Raw genomic sequence first — 21,761 nt, 5'->3', positions numbered from 1 at the left:
ACACATAGGTAAACACGTATAAACATATATTCTCTACAGTGGAGACTAGCATATCAAGAAGAGATACATTGCAGTATGCATCTCTATTCCCAAATAAAAGGAAACACCCAATGAAACTGTTCAATATACCTTGATAATGTGATAATAGATTTTTCCACCACTGCCAATACCTACAATGCCAGAATTTTAAATAGAAAAATTTTACAAGTCACAAGCAGACTTATGACTGTTGCAATAGTATGCAAGTGTATTACAATAGCATAGTCCTTGTATTGCAATAGTATAGAAAAGCAATACTACTGTAATGATAATATAGAGGAAAATGATGGGAAGGAGGAGAACGGGAAGGAATGTGATGTGGAGGAAAAAAAATCCTATACCTGCAAAACCATATCACAAAAATAAGAATAAAATGTTTTTAAATAAAACCTTAGGATCAATTATGGGATCTTTCTCCATTCCTAAATGTACGATGACCCAATGTTCAACTGAACCATGAGCCACAGTCAATAGTGGGTGTTTTGTTTCTTTGAAACAGTATCATGCTGGTGAGCTTTGAAAATAGTGGTGGAATACTCATGTAGCTTAAAGTTCTAATAGATACCCAGGAAGCCAAAGGATCGTTTAAAACCCAAGGGCTTATCCAACTCCTGGGAATTTACCCAAACAAAGTGAAATCAGCACCTGAAAGCATTATTTGCACTCTCATGTTTATTGCAGCTCATTTCACAATAGCTAAAATATGGAACCAACCAAGATGCCCATCAACTGATCACTGGATAAAAAATGTGAAATGCTACTTATACATTAAAAAAAAAAAAAGACTAAAATCCTATCTTTTTACAACAAATGGATGCAACTGGAAACCATTGTGCCTAGTGAAATAAGCCAGTTCCAAAAAGGGCAAATACCATATTTCTCTGATATGTGACAGTTAATATAGAATATAAAACAAATGTATAGGAAGGAAATAGTTATTCAGAGAAATGATTATTAGGTGAAACTCCTTGTGTATATGTCTATGGAACTGTGGTTTTCCAACTTTTTACTTGATGAATATTATAACTAGGGCTGAATTAACCACGTAAATATAGAGTAGACCAAAAGTACATCTGTGCAAAAACTGATGAATAGAGAAGAAGGAAAATTAGGCGGAGTAGGGGAGTGAGGGGAGAATGGCTTTCTTCTTGGAAATATCACCATGGAATGCATAAAATCTCTTCTCTTTATATTAATAAAACTTTTAAAATAAAGTTGGCATGTTTTTAAGAAGCCTATAGATTACAGAGTACAGGCAAAAGTGCCAAAAGACAGGGCTTGGTGCTATGACGTAGTATGCGTAGCCTCCGTGTTGAGCACTGTTTCGCCCATTTCTGATCCAGCTACTGCTTACGGCCTGAGAAAGCAGCAGAGGACGGTTGTAGCCACGTCAGAGACCCGGAGGAAGCTCCTGGCTACTTGCCGCTGGCTGCGGAGCAGCTCAGCTCTGGCAGTTGCAGCCATTTGGGCAGGAAGCCAGCAGATATATCTCTCACTCACTCTCTCACTCACTCTCTCCTCTCTGTAACTCTGCCTTTCATGCAAATATATATATATATGTGAGGAAATTTTACCCCAAACACACAGGCATATACCTCTAAGTCAAAATTTTTACAAACCAATCTCTCTCATTTCCACAACGTCAACTAAAGGTATTTACGTGTATTCCTAAATATCTCCCAACAAATCAGCTTACCACATAGGTCTAAGAGCATTTGATTCCAAAGTATGTTATAAGAGTTTTAGATACTTGTTTACCTTCCCTAACTCTTAGTTCCTTGTCAAAGAACAGGGGGATAAGAATAGTAACTCTCCGATGACACCATTTAAAGATGAAGCCTGAAAAATGATCACTGAGCATGAACACAGCCTTGTGGGAACTGCTTTACCCCGACTCATCCTAGGTTGTCTGCAGAAGAACTCACCACCTGAACAACTTTAAAGGCCATGTCTCTAGAGAGAAGTCATTGGTGTGATATTTGTAATTACTTGCATCACTGTCATTGCACTGCACACTAATTAGATGGAAACAATAAGCCATGGATATAAACATCTATAATAAAATTGCTTGCACAGTCCAGTTTGATTTTCTTCATGTCTCTCTCATTTTATCCATTTTTCATATCTGCAATCAGCATCAACATCAGCCATGTGCTTGATGTGCCTTCTCTGTCATCACAGGAACAACAGCCACATTACAAGACAAGGCCCCTTGTTCTTGAGCTAAACTCCATCTATACCAACACTCAGTGCTTCACCATGTGTTTCACAAACCAGCCTTTTCACCCGGGGGTTGTGGTGACAGAGACAGTACAACGTATAGACCAGCAGGTCACATCTTTTCCCTAGGAGTATATAGAGGAGCGGTGATAGAACAAAGAAATAAATCACTAAATCATTATTTGAGGATGCATGCTCAAATAATAATTGGCACCGCTAGATGCTCTTTTTTCAACAAAGTGGCCATAATCATTAGATCCATTTTCCAAGTGTGTGAACTACACCCAATGTCAAATAACTCTACCAAGTGCCAACCCAGGATATAGAATATGAAATTGAACTCAGAGCTTTTGCCTCCCAAACCCCAGTCTGGGCAGCTCTGAGCAGGAGCCCAGGCTCTGAAGTAGGAGAAGTGGGAGGGTGTGGTTCAGGGCAACCAGACACCAGAAAGGGCTTTGGATTATTGGACAAAGGAATCTTGAAAGAGGTAGTGGAGAAAGGAGGGCAACCAGTCAGAACATTATTACTGACACTTGAAAAGCTCTTTGGAAAGGGCCACGGGTAAACTCAGGAGCATCCTTCCCTGAGTTTAAGCCACAGCTCTATATGGGAGGTGTGAAGGGGGTTCTCAGAGGCCTCAGGAGAGTTGTTGCCTCTGGTGCTTACTGCCTCTACTGGTTCAGAGCCAAGCATCTGGTGACTGGGCAAGGGCCACCAGGCTGCAAGAGGAAAGGGCCACCAAACAAAGACAAAGCGGGGCTAGCCAGGCACCTCTGAATCTGTTCACTCTGTAGCAAAGTATCTCCACAGCTCTTCTCAAATTTCCACTCAAGTGCATCACTTCGCCAGCTCTACAGGAAACTTGACACAAAGAGGTTCTGGGAAATGTAGTTGCAAATTTTATCAGGTTTCCAATGGATACAATCCAACACAAAAAGAAAATTCTGGAAAATCAGTCAAGAAACTATTTTGTAGAATTCCTTGTAAGGTATGATTAGCAGAAATAGGGAAAATAATCCAGATAGATGAAAAAAATATCAAGAGGACTTGATAATTCACCAATAAATAAAGGTGCTTTCTATGACTAGCACTAGCTAGCTAGTATTAGAAATATGTAAGTAAACAGGCAGCAATAATTTATGAGCACATAATAACTAACATTGTCAAAAGATTTTTCAACCTAATTCTTCAAGTACATCTGTGCCTCTTTCCTATTATTAACAAAGTAACCTGTCATTTTTGAATGATAGGTTTGGAAGTCTTTAATATGAAAGTATTTTCTACAGGAAATGCTATCAAACATAGAAAAAATGTCTTGGAGATAACTTTACTCACCTCAAAGAGGTTTCCATATCACTATATATACTCACACCAGATTGTGAAGATCGTTCAGTAAGAATTTGAATAATCGGAGCCCCGCAGCATCATTAGTCAAAGAAATAAGACGTTCTTGACACATTCCCTTTCCAGAATATCTGAGGCAATGCAACAATCCTGATGCTATTTTTTTCCTGCAATTAAATCTCATTAAATTTTCTGTTGAACTCACAATCAACCAAATCTAACAATTTATTTAAACTTCCCTTTTCACCCCAAGGTAAATAAGACTTAATAGACTCAAACGAAAACCCCCTAATGAAACAGTAAACGCACCTTTTTAAGTAAACTCCATATGAGCATCACAAACCCTCTTCTTAGTGGGCATTGCAGCCCAGAGGCTTAAGCTCCCTGTTTGGGATATCCCCATCACATCCCCAACTACTCCATACCTCTGGTCCAGCTTCCTGCTAGTGTACCTGAGATATTAGATGATGGCTCAAGTATTCAAGTGCCTGCTGTACACATGGAAGACCTAGAGATAGTTTCTGGTTCCTGACTTCAGCCTGATCTGAGTCAGATTTGGGGAGTGTCTGAGAAACTGAGAACCAGCAGATACAAGGTCGGTCTGTCTGTCTGTCTCTTTCTCTGTCTCCTTCACTCTCTTTCACTCTACTTTTCAAATACATGAATAAAACATTACACTCTTTCTTCAAAAACATTTACTTATTTGAGATGCAGAGTTAACAGAGAGGGGCAGAGGGAGCAAGATCTTTCTTCTGTTGATTCACTCCCACACTGGCTGCAATGGCCAGTGTCAAAACAAAGTGCAACTAGGAGCCTAGTAGACCATTCTCCACTGCTTTCCCAGGTGCATTAGCAGGCAGATGAATGGGAAGCAAGGTAGCCATGACTTGAATCATCACTCCCATATCGGATGCAGTGCCACAATATCTAACCCCCAAAACACTTTTTCAAGTTATAGTATACATATAATGCAAAGATCTTTGAATTGAGAGCTTAGCAACTTCTTGTCTCTGATGCTAATTAGTCTCTACATCCCTGCAGAATCTGCTTTACTATCCTTAAAACCAGTGAACTAGATCAAATAAGTGTTACCTTTACCTTTTGTTAAGGAAGTCTAATACTACTCACAGAGCAACAACATTAATTCATTCTGCCTACTCTGGGTAAAACATAAAGTAAAAAATCCCTAAGCCTACGCCTACTTCTCGTGTCTCCACCAGCCAGATCTCCTAAGTCTCTGTGTGGAACCCCATGCTTTGACATCCTTTCTTCTAATGAGAATTTTCTGAGGTTTAATGATGAGTAGTTTTCTTATGGCAAGTATCACTTTCTGGTGAAAAACTTTATTGCAAGATCAAGACTCCTAGTAATGAAAACAAGAGCCCCTTCCCTCTGAAATTACCCATAGAGCTTCAACACACATCACCTGAGTGCTGATGATGTTACTGAGCACTCGCAATGTTATATTTTCTAAAAAGAATTCCCAAAGCCAAGAAGATTAGAGGAGTTAGCCAACACAAGCAGGATCCTTGTTAATAATCACACATCTTGTCTCATAATTCACAAGCTTATGTTCCTTTTGTTATGATTTATACATCATTTTTAACATTATAACACCTATTCTAGTGTGATTATTTTGAGAGCTATTCAAATGGTTTAAAAATAAGGTTGGAAATAAGGTTCACCATACTGAGGCGTGTCATTGCTGTTCACTCAAGTAAATGGGTGGCCAATATAAACTATTGACCATGGATCAGTTTATGTCCATGGAAACAGAATTATGTCACTATACATTAACGGGAACTGTTAGTGAGCAAGTTAGCCAACTTAGTATAGCTCTATGTTCTGCACGATAGCTTGCAAATGTAAGGCCTTTTGGGACAGGTCAAGTTTTTGACACTAATCAAGTGTACATTTTGGGAACAAACCAGAAATTAGGACTGTGGTGAACTGGTCATTACCTTTGCTTGCTCATCACAGTGAGAGAACTATAGTTCACAACAGCATATTATTGAGAATTAGAACGGGAGGAGAGGAACTGGTGGCTCCAACCATGATGAAAGATAAGGAAACTAGAATTCTAATTACATGATTCCATTATCCAATACTGTATCTATGTATTTAAATATGACACTGCACCTTATTATAATGTACTTGATATCTTAATCAGAAATTATTTCATTTTCATCATAAATTATAATTTTAAAGGGGTAACATTTATTTTAAAAAGGCATATTGTTCCAAAGACAGACATCTGATGAGGTTGAATAAAATACTGTACCATGGGTAGGTTGTTAAGGCACCTGAGAGGAAAAGCTATGCATAATGGATTATTTCACTATTTGTTGTCTCTCCCAAACAAATCACACACCACTTAACTGAAGTGATATGTCATCTTAGCCTGAAATGAATAGCCTTCAGGAGCCAGGGCATTTGTATCAGAAGCAAAGAATTAGTTATACAGGACACAAAAGAACATGGTAAAAATAATAAAATCAATTAACTGCTTTTTTCCTCGGTGGAAATTAGTCAACAAAGTACTTCCATAATTACTTTAGCACCATGATAAAATTCTTAAATTATATTTAAGGAAAATTTTAGAAGTTTTAACACACCAAAAACTTCATCTTATTAAGACTACTTCATTCTTAGGTATGTCAATTTTAAACTCATATTTCAATTAGTACCTGAAAATGAAAAACACCTTTAAGAGATTTGTCTTTACTCTGTTGAAAAGCACTACTGCACATTCTGGTAAAACTACAACTTTATATTTTCCTGATATTGTACTTGAATCAACACACACTGCAAAACAATAAGAATTTTTTCTAACAAAGTATCACCCAGTATCTCCAAATAGGAGAACACACCACCATGGGCTCTTCAGTAGGATCTTCAGACTCAAGGTCAGGGTTTCCATTGGAAGTCAAAGCACAAGTCAGAATAATCCAACATATCCTTGAAATACTCAGAGGTTCTTGAACAGTGAGATGCAAGGATTTAGGGAGACAAAGAGAAAAGGTCAATGACCACAACTGCCAGAGAATGAATATGAATAACCAACTACATGAAGTTACCAACAAAGTTGTAATGCAAGAATGAATAAAATGCCAGGACAAATATTCTAAGCACTAGAAAGGAAAATGGAAACAATGCATCCAATTGAGACTAGCAAGCCAATAAAAAAGTATGAAATACTTTAAAAGTATCAGTCCAACTTCAACATTTATTAACAGCATGCTACATGTGCAGTGTTTTGTGTATCTGATGGTAATAAATGCTGGAATCAAAAGGGCTTACCTGTATATTAAAAAGCCATATTACAATTTGCATAGATTTTGGATAACCTGTAGAGGAGTCCAAAAGCACTCAGTGCCAAAACTTATTTTTCTTTTCAAGCTATTCTCTTTTTAACAGTTGCTAAAGTGAAATTACTTGCAAAATGGTTTAATCAAGATCCTAAATGCTAATGAATAAGTGTGTTATTTGCAAGCATCATTTAGTAGGCAGATTTCAGTGAAATCTTCATTAATTTTGTGCTACAACATGCAGATAAGAACCAAAAAAATCCACAGAGTGGAAATCCAAATCTTGGCTAAAAAGCCTCTCCAATTTTAGCTCTCAATGGTTGCTATGCACAATAAAGAGAAAATTTTTCCATCTGTAATGCCAGGTTAGCATAAACTTTTTAAAAAGCTAAGAGCAGGAATCATTGATCACACTCGTAATGTGGTCCCCACACACTCTGAGTTTACTATCTTAGAGTAAAATGTGCATGTGCATGCTGTGTGTGCCTAGAATTATAATCTTACATAGCATGTATAAGTGAGATAAGAACCACGATGGACTGTGGAAGACAAAGTAACAGACAAAGGAAAATAAATATGCACAGGAAGATTCAGAGAATTAGGCTAAAAAAGTCCAGGTAATAATTCTTATACTTTCTAACACACAATATGGTCAAATATGCAAAGTCAAAAGCTTGGTAGAAGGCTATTTCAATCACAGCTCAGGTGTTTAGATCCCGGGTTTTGATCCCTTTTAGAATTACTAATTTTCCAGATGGCATAAGGCAGTATATAAAGACAATTTTAACATTTCTATCATAATATGTGTAATGCTAAACTAAAAATGCACTTACTTAGTTTCATATCTAAATAATATCAGAACAGCCTCCTTGTCATTGGGAGCTAAATGAAGCCTTAACACAGAAACAAATGTTTCAGAGCCTTTAACTTGCTAAGCGGTAGCAAAACTAAGGGTACCAGAAAACCACTAGCCTACATTTTATGTCTAGATCACTGAGAATAACATTCAAAGCTTGGAGTCTCCAAATTCGAATTTACAACCAAAGTCCTAGTATTAAACTTCTAGAACTTCAGGTAAATATTACGCTTAGTTAGTAGTAGAAAACTGTTATGTCCTCATTGCAACATGTGTCTCTACACTGCACATGTGCCCTGTGTGTGTGTGTGTGTGTGTGTGTGTGTGTGTGTGTGTTACATTCTCTTCCCCTTCACCACACCGTTCCAAAGTGATGCAATTAGCCCACATCCCATTTCTAATATGATATTAGGACATATGGCCATATCAGCACTTTAATGGTAATACCTAATTCAAGAATTCTAAAGAAGATATCAAAGCTTTACATCATATTTTACCTGAAACTCTTCCTTTAAGAGTGGATCCACTGTGGTTGCCAGAGACCAGGGAAAAATAAGAAGAGATTGGTCAAGTTTTAGGAGAAATAAATTCTGGTACTATATTGCATTGGAGGGTTACATAGATAATAATAGTTCCATTGCAAAAAAAAAAAAACAGAATAAAGGTGTTTTATTTCTTCATTCTTCTTCATGTCTTTATTTTTATTTTTCATGGTAAAATTCCATAATGGTTTCACCACAAACAAATCATATAATTTGAGGAAACAAATATGCTTACCCTGATTTAAACACTGCACAATGTAAACATATATGAAAACATCACTTGGTACCCAAAAACATGATTAAGTAAATTTTTCAATTGAAAAAATAAATTTTAAAATGGTGGGGAAAATGAACAACTTTCTCATTCCGCAGAACAATAAATTCAAAACCTCACCTCGCCTTGGCATTCCGTATTGTGCGCTGGTTTTTGTCACAACCAAACCTAGTTTGACCCACACTCAGTTCCAGTGCTTGGGTTTGCCAGTGGGTGATGTGAACTGGTTCAGCCTGGTCTGCCCCCAACCTATGCCAAATGTATGCCTATGGGTACCTTTCTCCGGCCTGGTCTGGGTTGCTCCCTATCATGGTTCTCGCGCTTACCTGCAGGGACTTTATCCCAACAAAGAAGTTTTCCAAGCTCCTCCATAGACCTTTCTCCCTATGCCAGATTTCTCGCATACCAGTGGGTCCATGGGCCAGCCCTACTTAGTCCATCTCCTGTCCTGGCAGGAACAGTGGCCTTTCCTTGCTGGCCTTCAATCCATTCTGATTCTTACTGGTAGATATTTCAGCCGAGTCAAGGCTCGTCCATACTCAGACACTGCTCACACATGGCTATTAGGGCACAGACCTAGCCTAGTCTGTCCTACATCTACCCAGGTTCTCCAGAGCACACGATGGTCCTAGAGTCTAGGCCTGGCTTGGTGCTTCCAGTCCCAGTTCACACTTGTGCCAAGAGAGATTGCAGCCATATCCAGACTAGAATGCAGCCCCCACTCCAGCCCCTGCACTAACCTATGGGAACCCCAACCCAGCAAGGGTGTACTCTCATAGTTCCCCAACCAGGCCTATTGCCAGCCCTAGATTACACATGTGCCAGTGGTTGCTCTAGCCCAGTTGGCTTAGCCCCTCATCTGTCTTGCCCCTGCCCTCGATGCTGTGGCCTAGTATTCTTGGCTCATGCAGACCAGTAGGTGTAAGAGCCTAGCTCAGCATGACCTATGCTCCATCCTGATTTCTGTTCTTCCTTGTGAGTTGAGGTTTGCTCGGCCCTGCCCAGTCTGCCCGCTTCCAGTTGCAGCTCAGCCCACCCCACATCTTGTTTTAGGATGCACATTTGGGTGCTGCTGCCTTTTCCTGCCGAGACTATTGTCAGTTCCTTTGCCCGTAAGTGATGGCAGGGTCCATGGTCACACCTAGCTCAGCCCATCACCACTCCAACTCGTGAGCTAACCAGTGGCACCTGTATTTCCACAGGGTTTGGCCCACACTTCCCCCACAGAATCTACCCCTGCACCTGGTTCTCTTGTGCTGGCTCGTGTCTTGACCCTGCGCCAAGTGTGACCCATCCCCTGTTCCACCAATCAGTCAGGTTCTGCTACCTAGCCCTGCCAGACAGGTCCCCAGCCATAGCTTTCATGTGGACTGGCGTGTGGCAGTCAGTGATGCTCTATGCTAACAACCCATCTTAAAATTCCCATGTGGGCTGGTGAATTAGTCTGGCCCAAATAGAAGCTATGTACTCTCCCCTCCAAACCACCAGGTCTCATTCCCCACACTTGGCAGCATGTTTCATGACCCATGTTTCTGGAATCACCCAGAATTCATCCCTCACTTATACTCACACTGGCCTTATTCATGGATGTCCCTAGGCAGCAATTACATACCCTAAAAACCCCAGAACTTGCTACCAGACAGCCAGCAGGCAGAGCCTGGTGCCCAATGGGCACACTGACCACCCGAATCCTAGGACTCGCTCACCGCATGGCAGCAATGACCTTGGCCTGAGTCCCCAGCATTGGGTCAGGCCTGGCTATGGCACCCCCCACAGCCACCACACTGCAGGGAGCTCCTTTTGCCCCACAACCCCATGACTGAACACTGCCCAAACCGAGAAAGATTTTCATGACTAAAAATCCAAATACAATTTTAAAAAGAGCAACAAATTTAACCAAAGCAAATTAACAAGAATCTTTCAGGGGAAAAAAGTAATCAGAGTCAAACAGCAAAATATAGACCAGGAAAAACTATTTTCAATATATGTAAAAATGTATCCATCACAAATAAAGGTCTAATATTAAAGAGAACTTTTGAAAATTGGAGTAAAAAATACCAGCATATATATATGGTTATATATGTGTATATATATATAGATATATATTATATACTGTAACATATAGTATATTTATCATAAAATATATATTGTCATATACATTATATATAATATATCAGTAAAAAAAGGAAACAACTTATAAAAAGAAATTGAAGGTAGTCTTTAAGCATACAAAAAGCATTAAACCTCATTAATAATAGACAAAATTAATATCACTCCTCACCCATCAGAGCAATGGGAAAGCTTTATGATACCAGTTGTTGCTGAGACCACAAGTCAATAGGCAGCATCACACATTGTTTTTGAAGATAAAAAGTGACATAAATCCCATGGAAGAGAATTTGGCAATAGCTAACAAAATTACATATGCGTTTCTCCCTTAAACCCAGCAAACCTATTTTTAAGACATTTATCCTGAATGTAACCATCAAACAATACAAAAGCACAGTACACAGGTTTATTCATTGTAACATTAATTTGTTATTACAAAGCATTAGAAACTGCCAAAATGTTCCATCTAAACAAATAGAGTATACTATACTCTAAAATACACACACACAATGGATACTAGCTCAATGTAACAAAAAAAAAAAAAAGGAGAAAAGAAAAACTGATGTGGCATGATAGCCAAGAGATCTTGCAAAGTGAGAAATCAAATCAAAGATCGTATCCAGTTATATTACCTTTGTTTAACAAAGAAAATAGAAAAATATCCTTTTATATGTTTGTATGTTTCTTCCAACCAACAGGTTCACAGGAGAGAGAGAAGAGAATGATGCACAACAGATCAAGCAAACAGTCCAGCGTTAGTAACAACTGAAGCAGAGTAAAGGGTTCGTTGCTATTCTTTGTGCTACTCTCACTGAATGAACCTCTGTAAGTTTCAAATTATATCCAAATAAGAAGTCACAAGCATGCATAGGTCTTTGAGAAATGTTTGATGCCTTGCTAGTAAATTTCATGATATATAAAGCATAAAGGAAAAAGCTACTATGAAAAAATAAACATTTAAGTATTAAAAAGGTGTACACTTCGGTCATCTAAAAGTGCAGAGAATTGAAAAAGAGTAAGAGATTTTGCTATCACCAAGGTAAAAAAGATAAGGGCAAAAATATGAGAGGAGGAAAAAAAATCAACGATAAATCATATGAGTTATCTTACCACCGTAATGGGAGGAAAGAAAAATCTCAGATTTCAAAGCATTTAGAACTCTAGTTCCAAATAGCCTGGATGCCAATAAGGCTCAACTTTCCAACTCTCATACAGTCGTTTGTTCTTACAAGTCTAATTGTTGGCAACCAAACCCCAGGATAATGTTGTGCCATTAGCCCCTCAGGCAGTATGTTCTTAATGCCCATAAGGTGCCTGCTACACAGAGAGTGAAAAATAACTGTTACACACGGTCTAAGGGCAAAGGCAAATGCAGAGAGAACTGTTGCAGCTCTACAGGTCCTTAATGACAGTAGGGTGGATAGTAGGGTGATACACCTAACCAAAAAAAATGTACAGAATAACTTTCACCAAAAAATGAGAACACTCTCAATGGGAATTTAAAACAGTATGAATAAGTTAATGAAAAACAATGAGAAGAAAAATTCTCTGAATTCCCTTGGTTATCCATGGGTGATCTCATAAGAACATTTTTCTGTGACCTGGTAATTCTTAGGGTTTCCCTCATCCCTTCTATACTATCTTTTAGAGAAGACTGAACAATAACATGTAACTTAAATAAATATTGACAATTGAAATGGGGATTAGGTTTAATCAAGATCAAGACGCAGCATTCAGTTTCTATAAGTGACATTACTTTCTACTATTGTCAAGTTAAAAGCTGTCAATATGAAAGTCAGGGGCCAAGGCATATATTCTATTTTTTTTAAATCAAGAAGTGGCCAGTATTGTGGCACAATGGGCTAAGCCACTGCATTCCCATATGAGTAACAGTTCAAGTCCTAGATGCTCCATTCCCAATCCAGCTTCATGCTAATGTACAGGATTTCCAGGCTCCTGACTCCAGCCTGGCCCCATCAGGACCACTGCAGCCATCTGAGGACCGACACTGTAAGGGAAAGATTGCTTTCGCCCTTGCTCACTAACTCTGCCTTTCAAATAAATACATTTTTTCAAGAAAAGAAAAAGTTTTCTGAACTTTTAAAAAATGTTATAAAATTATGTTTCTCTTTCCACTCTGTTTTCTTTATTTATATAATGGGAACAGATTTCATGTATTTCAAACCATAGAAATGTCTTCTCACCCTTGCTCTTCCTCCCCCCCCCTCCTATTTTTTTTTTTTTTTTTTTTTTGCAATGACATACTTACGACTTACTCTGCAATCACAGGCTGAATCTTCCACTAAACAAAAACGTCAACTACACACAGTCAACAGCACTTTCAAGCCACCATTAGAAGTCTTTCCTTTTTCAGTAGATTTAAATAAGAACCCTGATATTACACAAAAGGCTCATAAAACATAGAAATAATAGAATGAAAGAAAGGAAAGACCTTCAGAAATGAACATTAATGGCTAGGTAAGTGATTCATCCTGTAAGAAGTCAGAGGTATAAAAAAAGAAGAGTAGAAAAGGCGTTGGCTCAAGACAGGCCAGCTGGGACTCAATGTTCTAAGGTTTTTATAGCACGAACCCCAACCAAGGAAACCAGCCAACTCATGATGAGAGCTACCAATTTCAAGCCAGTATATTTTGCTTAGGAGATACTATAAGAAGCTAATACTCAACAAAGAAAATGTTTCTGTTGTGAATTTCAGCAATCCTGAAGTGGCACCACTTACCCTAAATCTATTAAATCCCTTTTGGGGCCAACCAAATTGACTGGAAATGTATCCACTGAAAAGGTATAGTGCAGAGAATGCAACACCGATGACATTGTGAGAATATTTTTTAATGTTTTGAAAAACATCACTGAGAAAAAGGACATTTTCACATTATAAGAAATGTGTAACATCTTTCTTACTTATCAGGTGAAATTTTAAAAGACCATTTAGAAACTAAGTAGACCCAAGTATCTGAGTCAAGACTAAACCACACTTCTGTGACAGAGCAATATCTACATGTCTGTAACAGACATGTCTGTAACTAACTCTTCTGGATCATGCTTCCTTTTTTTTTTTAAAGATGTTTATTCTCCTTACAGTTTCCAGGATTCACAGACAGGTGTCAACCCAACCCCGCTGTAATAATCCATGACCCCAATTGGGACAGCTGGATTTGCTTCCCAGGTCTGCTTTCTGACTGCTGCTCCCTGAAAGTGCCACCCTTGGGAAGCAACAGTGATGCCTCCAATAACTGGGTCTCTGAGAACACATCCGGGAGACTCACGTTTAACTCCCAGATTCTGGCTTCAGTGGGCATTTGGGAAGTGAAACAAATGGAAAATTGAAAATGGAAAAATCTGCTTCTTCCTCTCCCTCACCCTAAAATAATTTTTTTAAAACATTTCCAGAATTCATAACTTTTTCACTTTTCTGTAGTACTGATAGCTGACTCAAGTTTCCATCTTTTTAATATAACTTTCTTCTAGGAGGTAGATCTAATAAGCATACTTTCTGAGAAACAGATATTATCTTAGCCCAACCCACAATCCAGCATCTGTGCGATCCAGGATATCACTCCTTCTACCACATTAAAAGCAGTTCTACATCTTACCTGGTTGAAGTGTTGCTTTATAACTTTTTTTTAAGTGATAAGCTTTTCATATTTTGTATAATAAAATTTGTTTCACATATATGTGTGTGTTTATATATATGTAAATATGTGTATGCATGTATATATACATATATATTACTTTTTCGGATACAACTAATATGTGGTCAACCTCATGATCACATATAATTTTACTAATGCCATGAATCGCTCACCCACTAGATCTACTAGTTACTGCTGTATCCTCTCCAAGGCAAACGCATTTATTCCTTCACATTTTTATCTTTCTAACCCAATCCTTTAGACTCTAAGTTACCTCTCAGTTTAAAGGGTTAAGAATAGAGTCACCAGGGTCTGAAACACCAGCACAATACAGTAAATATGGTAGCCTGTGATGCTCTAGAGACAAGCTCCCTACATCTTCTTTCTTTAGTCTTCCCTTTTCCACTCCTCTCACAACACACACACACACACACACACACACACACAATCCCAAGAGAGAACTTTGACACCAGCCCTACACCCCACCCCAACAAGGGTAGGTAATGCTGTGGTGGTTTAAAATTAGTTGGAACAGTTGATGGAACCACAAAGCACAAAGCACTTAGGGCAATTATTATTAAAGAACAGAATGTGAAAACCTTCAGTCATTTTTTGGAGCATTGAAAACCAAGAATACAGAAGCTTTTCTTCCTGTCTAAACAGCAGGTAAGTGGGCTATGTTGAGCCACAATTTGCTATAAATAAATTGACTGTGACATCAGAAAATATTGTTTCTTAAATGAGAATTTGTAAAACAAAAGAATCCATTCCTCTCGTGTAAGGTGAGGCTCATTGAAAATATATTACCTCAAAAAAAATTAACTTTTAAACATTTTCTTTATGGGATCAATTCTTTTTCCCACCATTTTCCAGCCAGAATGGAAAGGTTGGTTCTTTCATAGGTTTTTTTCCCCCTCTCCAGCAGCTGCAAGAAAGGGGGAGAAAAAAATGGACTTTAAGACAAAAGCAGGCAGCGCCAGCCCAGTAAGCCTCAGGCAACCCAAGCAAGATCTGTGGGGCCATGGGCACGGGAAATGGGCAAACATTTCACAAAGGATCAAGCCCAAATGGCAAACAAACATATGAAAAAATGCTCAAGTTCCCTGGCAATAAGGGAAATCCAAATTAAGACATCGATGAGGTACCAGCTAACACCAGTAAGATTGGCCCACATAAAAAAGAACACCAATGACACTTGTTGGCAAGGATGTGGGGAAAAGGGAACCCTACTCCACTGCTGGTGGAGCTGCAGGTTGGTACAGTCTTTATGGAAATCAGTCTGGAGAACACTCAAACAACTCAAAATCTGCATACCATATGACCCAGCAATAGCACTCCTAGGAATATATCCAAAACACCTGTTGCACGACAAACCAACATGCATCCCTATGTTCATTGCAGCACAATCAGTAATTGCAAAAACATGGAAGCAACCGAAATGCCCATCAGCAGAAGATTGGATAAGAAAGCTTTGGTTCATCTACTCCATGGAATACTACTCAGCTATTAAAAAAAAACAAAATGCAGTTCTTTGTGGCTAAATGGGCCCAACTAGAAACGATAATGCTAAGGGAAATGAGCTAATCCCAAAAGGTTAGATACCACATTTGCCTTGATTTAACCTGTAATTTTTGTTTGGTTGTTTGTTACTTTTTGAACCTGTCATTGATACTGTCTCAACCCAGGTGTTTTGAAGAATTGAACTTGCATTATTTTTAACATATTGTTTACTCATTACTATGTCAATTAATTCCATAACATTGTATATTGATGCTGATGTTTTGTTGGGGCTTTTAACTGACCGGAACTTTACTCTGTTAGCTCTACCTTCAGACCAGAGAAGGCTTTCCCAAGAAGCCACTGAACTTATCTGGACAATAAGATGCTGGACTTTATGCTAGGTATATGCTTGCAATGAAGGAATCTCAAATGAACTTGAACTGTGGTTATGCAGCAAGGTGGAGGAATCTACTATGGGGGGAGGGTTGTGGGAGGGATGGAGGGAATCCCAGTGCCTATAAAACTGTATCACATAATACAATGTTAATAACAATTAAAACAAATAAATAAAACTTAAAAAAAAAAAGATCTGTGGGGCCAAGGGCCCATCAGAAGTGATCTTGGTGGGTGGAAATGAGTGTGCTTTTATCCCTTCTTCCACGGCAGTCACTAGAAAGTAGCCTACACTGGGGTAGGTTCAACAGGGCAGCTCTCTGCAGCCGAGGCTGACACACAAACATATGACACCTTGGAACTGGCCGCTAGCTGCATTCCATCAGCTGTCAGCAAGTCCTTCCTTGAAAATGAACCCAGGTACCACACCTCCAAGTCTACTACACTGGTATGAAGCAGAAGTCGGGAGTATTACTTCTTTCAACAGCATTTCATCCTCTGCATTAAACGTAAGACATTTAGAGCCTTACATGATGGCTCTAACCCTTCCTCTTCTCAAGCCCTGGGATCCCATATGGGCACCAGTTCATGTCCCAGCTGCTCCAGTTCCCATCCAGCTCCCTGCTTGGGGCCTGGAAAAGCAGTGGATGATGGCACGAAGCCATGGGCCCCTGCACCTACATGGGAGACCCAGAGGCAGCCCCTGACTTCAGAACGGCTCAGGTCCGGCTATTATGTCCGTTTAGGGAGTGAACCAGTGGTTGAGAGATCTTTCTGTCCTTCTCTCTGTAAGTCTGCCTTTCCGATGAAAAATAAATCATTTTTTTGTTAAAGACAAGTCATTTAATTTTACAATATTTGTTCATAAGCTACTCTTAAAAGCACAGTGTGACAGAAACTAGTCGGGCAGCCTACCTTGAGCTTTTTCCCATGCTACCCAGATCTAATTTAGTCAACCAAAATTGCCAAGCATTTACCTCAGATCTGTCCGTTAGCCCAAAGCTCTACGGCTGGCTCTGGTCTGGTGAATCCCATGTCAAACAGAATGAACTGGCTGCAAGAGCATTCTTCATCTTCAGACACTTACAGGAGTTACAAAACCGCAGCCCAGCACCATTTCTGGCTTGCTAGTTCCTCCCCAAACACACAAACCAACACGTCTAAGTACTTTCCAGCTGATTATGTAAACAAGCGCCACATGCTCCTCTCAACCATCACAGTTGTAGCTGCTAACGAAGAAACTCCCAGAGCTGGTGTGCATTCGCAACCCCTCCTCAATCAAGCTGTCCCTAGGATTCCCCTAGCATAATCACCTTCAGCAGTCAGCCACGGGCAGGCATCTGTGGCACTGCTGTTGGGATGACGCTGAAGATAATCACTTGTGAACACGTGCGTATTTTGACATCCCACTGAAGCCTCGTGCTTATGCCCTCTCAATTCAAACTTGAGCAAGTAGAGAAGAATGACGCCTAGACCCTAAAGAGCTGCCAAGGTCGAGAGAGTTACCGGTAGCTCCAGGTGCCAGCCATTCAGGAGCAGAGAAGATCAGGCACTGTGGCTCCTGATTTTCACACTAAATCGCATCTCCTTCCCCACAGCTGTGAGTATCTGAGCTAATCGTCTATGGATGTGCTTCTTCATTTGAAAACAAGGTAGGAGGGCAAGTGGCTGGTACAGATGCTCACTACGTGCAAAATTCCTAGTGCTAGCATTCGGCTGCATCCATGCAAAGGGGCACTTCATTGACGTTTCATCCTCTATCATTAATCGGTCACATTGCAATAAAAATAAAATGTAACACAACAATTAAATGGTGTTCAGATGCCCAGACAGTAATGAGACTGTATCCCAATCAAATCGTATTTTTTTACAAGACAATAATCAGCATACAATTATGAATGTGGGTGGATCCAGGAGATCATGCACTCTTTAAACCAACTCAGAGTTTGCATAAGGAAAGCAAGAACTTTAGTTCTTTAAAACTTCCTTCAAACAAGAAAATTTCCATAAAGAAAAGCTGAGTTCCTTCCCAGCTCTTGTACTGAATGAGACTGACACCTGCTGGCCGCCTCTTATGCAGCTGCATGTTTTTACCAGAATCTGATACTAGTCTACAGATCTAAGTGATGCAGAGCAGCAGAGTTATTTGGAAATGAATGTGCTAGGATCTTCACACAGCAGCAGCATTATGAGCCAGACGCAAAAATAATTCAGCTACATATTTGTGGATTAGAATTAAAGCGATAATCTGTCAACAAGTAAATTTACTGTCATGCACATGGAGAATAATCCAAATATTCTGACATGAAAACATTTCAAATTTTCCCCCTCATTTAAAAGTCTCTTTTAAACTGTTAGGATTCTGTTTATAGGGAAAAAATGAGGTGCCAGACAACATAAGAGAAAATGAGAAACAAACTAAAACAGAAAAAAAGGGTAAAAGAAAGACATGAAGAGGAAAGAGATAGAAAACAAGAAAAAAATGTGAAGTGGTGGGTCAAGGGGCAAAGAATCAAATACCATAGTAAACAGAAACCTTGAGTTAGGAAGCAAGAGGGAAGATCACGCATTGCCCCTAAACAAAATCTCCCTGATATAATGTAGCAAATACGATGCCGGGTGATTAAACGGTCTGAGGGCTGGCAGGTCAGTGACCTGGCTGATTTGATCCGGGTGACACCCTGCAGAGAGAGGGCTGTGCTTCATTCCTCGGGTCCCTTTGCAACGCAGCTAAACAGCGCCTGTCGTGAACACATCCCCAGGCAGCACTGAGCCAGGATTTCATTTAGAAAGGGAGGCCTCTGCAGGTGACACGGCCTGACTGCTTCATCGTCTCATGTCCGATTCAATAGCATTGGAATTGTTAGACTCTGAGAGGAGGGAGTACGAGATCCAAACGCAGCCGAAGCGTTTAGATTGGGTCTGCATAAATGCCAGAACAGTCATGAAGGAGTTGCAAAATATTCAGTTGAAATTTAAAATAATTGAGAATTGATGAGGGTGTGTGTAAGACTGAAAAACAATGCTTCCTCCACCCACATTTTCTGCCCTTTGTAGCAGAAACTAGACTGAAGTTCTCCTCCTTGCTCTGCTATGTCTGAGAGGCCATTTAATCCCCCTGAATTTCTGCCTCCTTATCCATATTTTGTGTCTGCCACCAACTTACAATATCTACCTTGAAGGATTATGAAGATCAAATGCAAATACATCAGTGAAATCATCATAGAATGCTTCAAGCAGGGGCCTGTTGCAGTAGCCTAGTGGCTAAAGTCTTCACTTTGCACGCTCCAGGATCCCATATGGGCACCGGTTTGTGCCCCATCTGCTCCACTCCCCTCTCAGTTCCCTGCTTGTGGCCTGGGAAAGCAATGAAGGATGACCCAAACCTTGGGATCCTGCACCCACACGAGAGATCCAGAAGAATCTCCGATCTCCTGGCTTCAGATACGCTCAGCTCCAGTCATTGCAGTTGCTTGAGAAGTGAAGATAGAAGATCTTTCTATCTCTCCTTCTCTCTGTAAACCTGGCTTTCCAAAAAAAAAAAAAATGAATCTTAAAAAAAATGCTTCAAGCTATTTTTTCATGTGGAATCATAATTTTCCCCAAAAAGGTAAGAAGCAAACAGTCTTGGGAGACAAAAATATGAGGAACAAGAATCACTTCAAGCAGAAAGAACAAGCATCAGCAATAGGACCAGATCCTCCTGGGCTGCTTGTGGATGAATATCCCCTCCAGCCCTGGGAAGGAGACCAAGATGTGTCACCTGCAAACAGGAGTTTACATGTCCCCTCCAGCTCTCAATGCTGATTTAAAGAAATGCCCTATCCATTCATCCTTTGGACAGTCTCTGCTCAGGTCAATTTTCAGTTATCACAAGGAGAAAGAGGGAATACTGTGTCAAACTCCAAACTGGACACAGAGAGTTAGGTGCTGCCAGAAGTGACCAAATGAAATGAGATACAGCTTTGGTCATGGGCGTGGCTAGCCAAACTGGTTTCACGCAAGTGCATCTGCAGCCACAGAGCATCCTCCTGGATGGGTTGCCTCTCTCCCAGGTTCCAGGTCCCCCCGGCTCTCCAGTGAACGTTTGAGTCCATGGATCTGAGGGCAGCCACATGAAAGGGTGAATCATAGAATGATATCACCCACTTATACACTTTCCAGTAGTTTGGGATAACTACACTCCCACACATGCTAGAGCAATTTCTTTTACATTTTAGTCATTTGAAAAGCACATAGACTCCATCCTCCCCTTAGAATTCATCTTCCGATTGCTTAAAGCACAGGAAGTTGTACAAGGCGACCTGGTTTTGCTTATGTTTTCCTAGCTATGTGAAAGATGGCTGTAACGGTGATTTTGCGGCACAGAAATCACAGAGAACACGTGCCTCAAGGTAGGGCAGAATAAAAGAGCATAACTGCATTGTATGGGGGGTTTTTTTTTGTAAGATTTATTTTTTTTTTCGGAAGGGCAAATGAAATTTATGTAGAGGAGAGAGGAAAAAATCTTCCATCTGCTGGTTCACTCCCCAGATGGCCATCATGACTGCAACAGCCAGAGCTGAGCTGAGCTGAAGTCAGGAGCTTCTTCCAGGTCTCCCATGTGGGTGTAAGATCTTACTAAGGCTTTGAACCATCCTTGACTCTTTTCCCAGGCCACAAACAGGAAGCTGGATGGGAAGCAGAGCAGCCAGGACAGGAGCCAGCATCTAGACAGGAGGCCGGCACTTGTGAAGTGAGCATTGAGCCATTGAGTCATCGCACCAGGTCCAATGTATGTTTTTCTTTTTAATATCCCTTAAAAATTATAATTTTGTAGATTTTTATAATGTGCATCATAAAACAATTTACTTAAATTAGTATATGTACATAACACATATATAACTTTTTTCATGAATATCAGTGTCTTACCTGCAAAAAGTGGTAGAACACAGAAATAAAACAGAATATTCTGTAGCAGGAAAAACACATGCTGCATGTTAGGCTGTCCCTTGAGGCTCCGCTGTGTCTTCAACTTGCGCCATAGACGGATGCTTTGATTCTTAAACAGTTAGCCTGTGTGAAACCAGGAAAATAGGGAAAATTCATGATTATAACTGAAACATAACAAAAAGGAAAACTGACAGCTTAATCCTGGGGCATTGCACACATCAAATATCCCACACATAACCTGTGAAAACACTAAGGTGTTATGCTCACATGTCCTCCTAACAGTCATGTCACAACAGTAGGACCTCCAGGCTAGCCCACAGTGGAGTTTTTCTTCCATTCAGACATTGGAAAAGTCAAGTCTTCCAGCTTCCAAATGACACAGTTTAGGCCAAGGTTATGTCCTTGAAGTGCAGTTCTTTCTATTGACCCAATCTGACAAATGTGAAGCTGATAGAACATGCGCTTAAATCCAGCCCCGAGGAGCCATGTGTCCCTGTTACGTGTGTGACTGACTGTTTTAAATGACTCAGTTACAGGATGAAACACCCCCTGAGACTGAGTCACCCACAGAGGCAGGTGAGCCAGACTCAC

Source organism: Ochotona curzoniae, unplaced genomic scaffold, assembly GCF_017591425.1.
Source record: "Ochotona curzoniae isolate NIBS_2020 unplaced genomic scaffold, NIBS_Ocur_1.0 contig_3819, whole genome shotgun sequence".
In the NCBI taxonomy this organism is placed as follows: domain Eukaryota; kingdom Metazoa; phylum Chordata; class Mammalia; order Lagomorpha; family Ochotonidae; genus Ochotona; species Ochotona curzoniae.
This window is presented reverse-complemented; position numbering follows the sequence as displayed.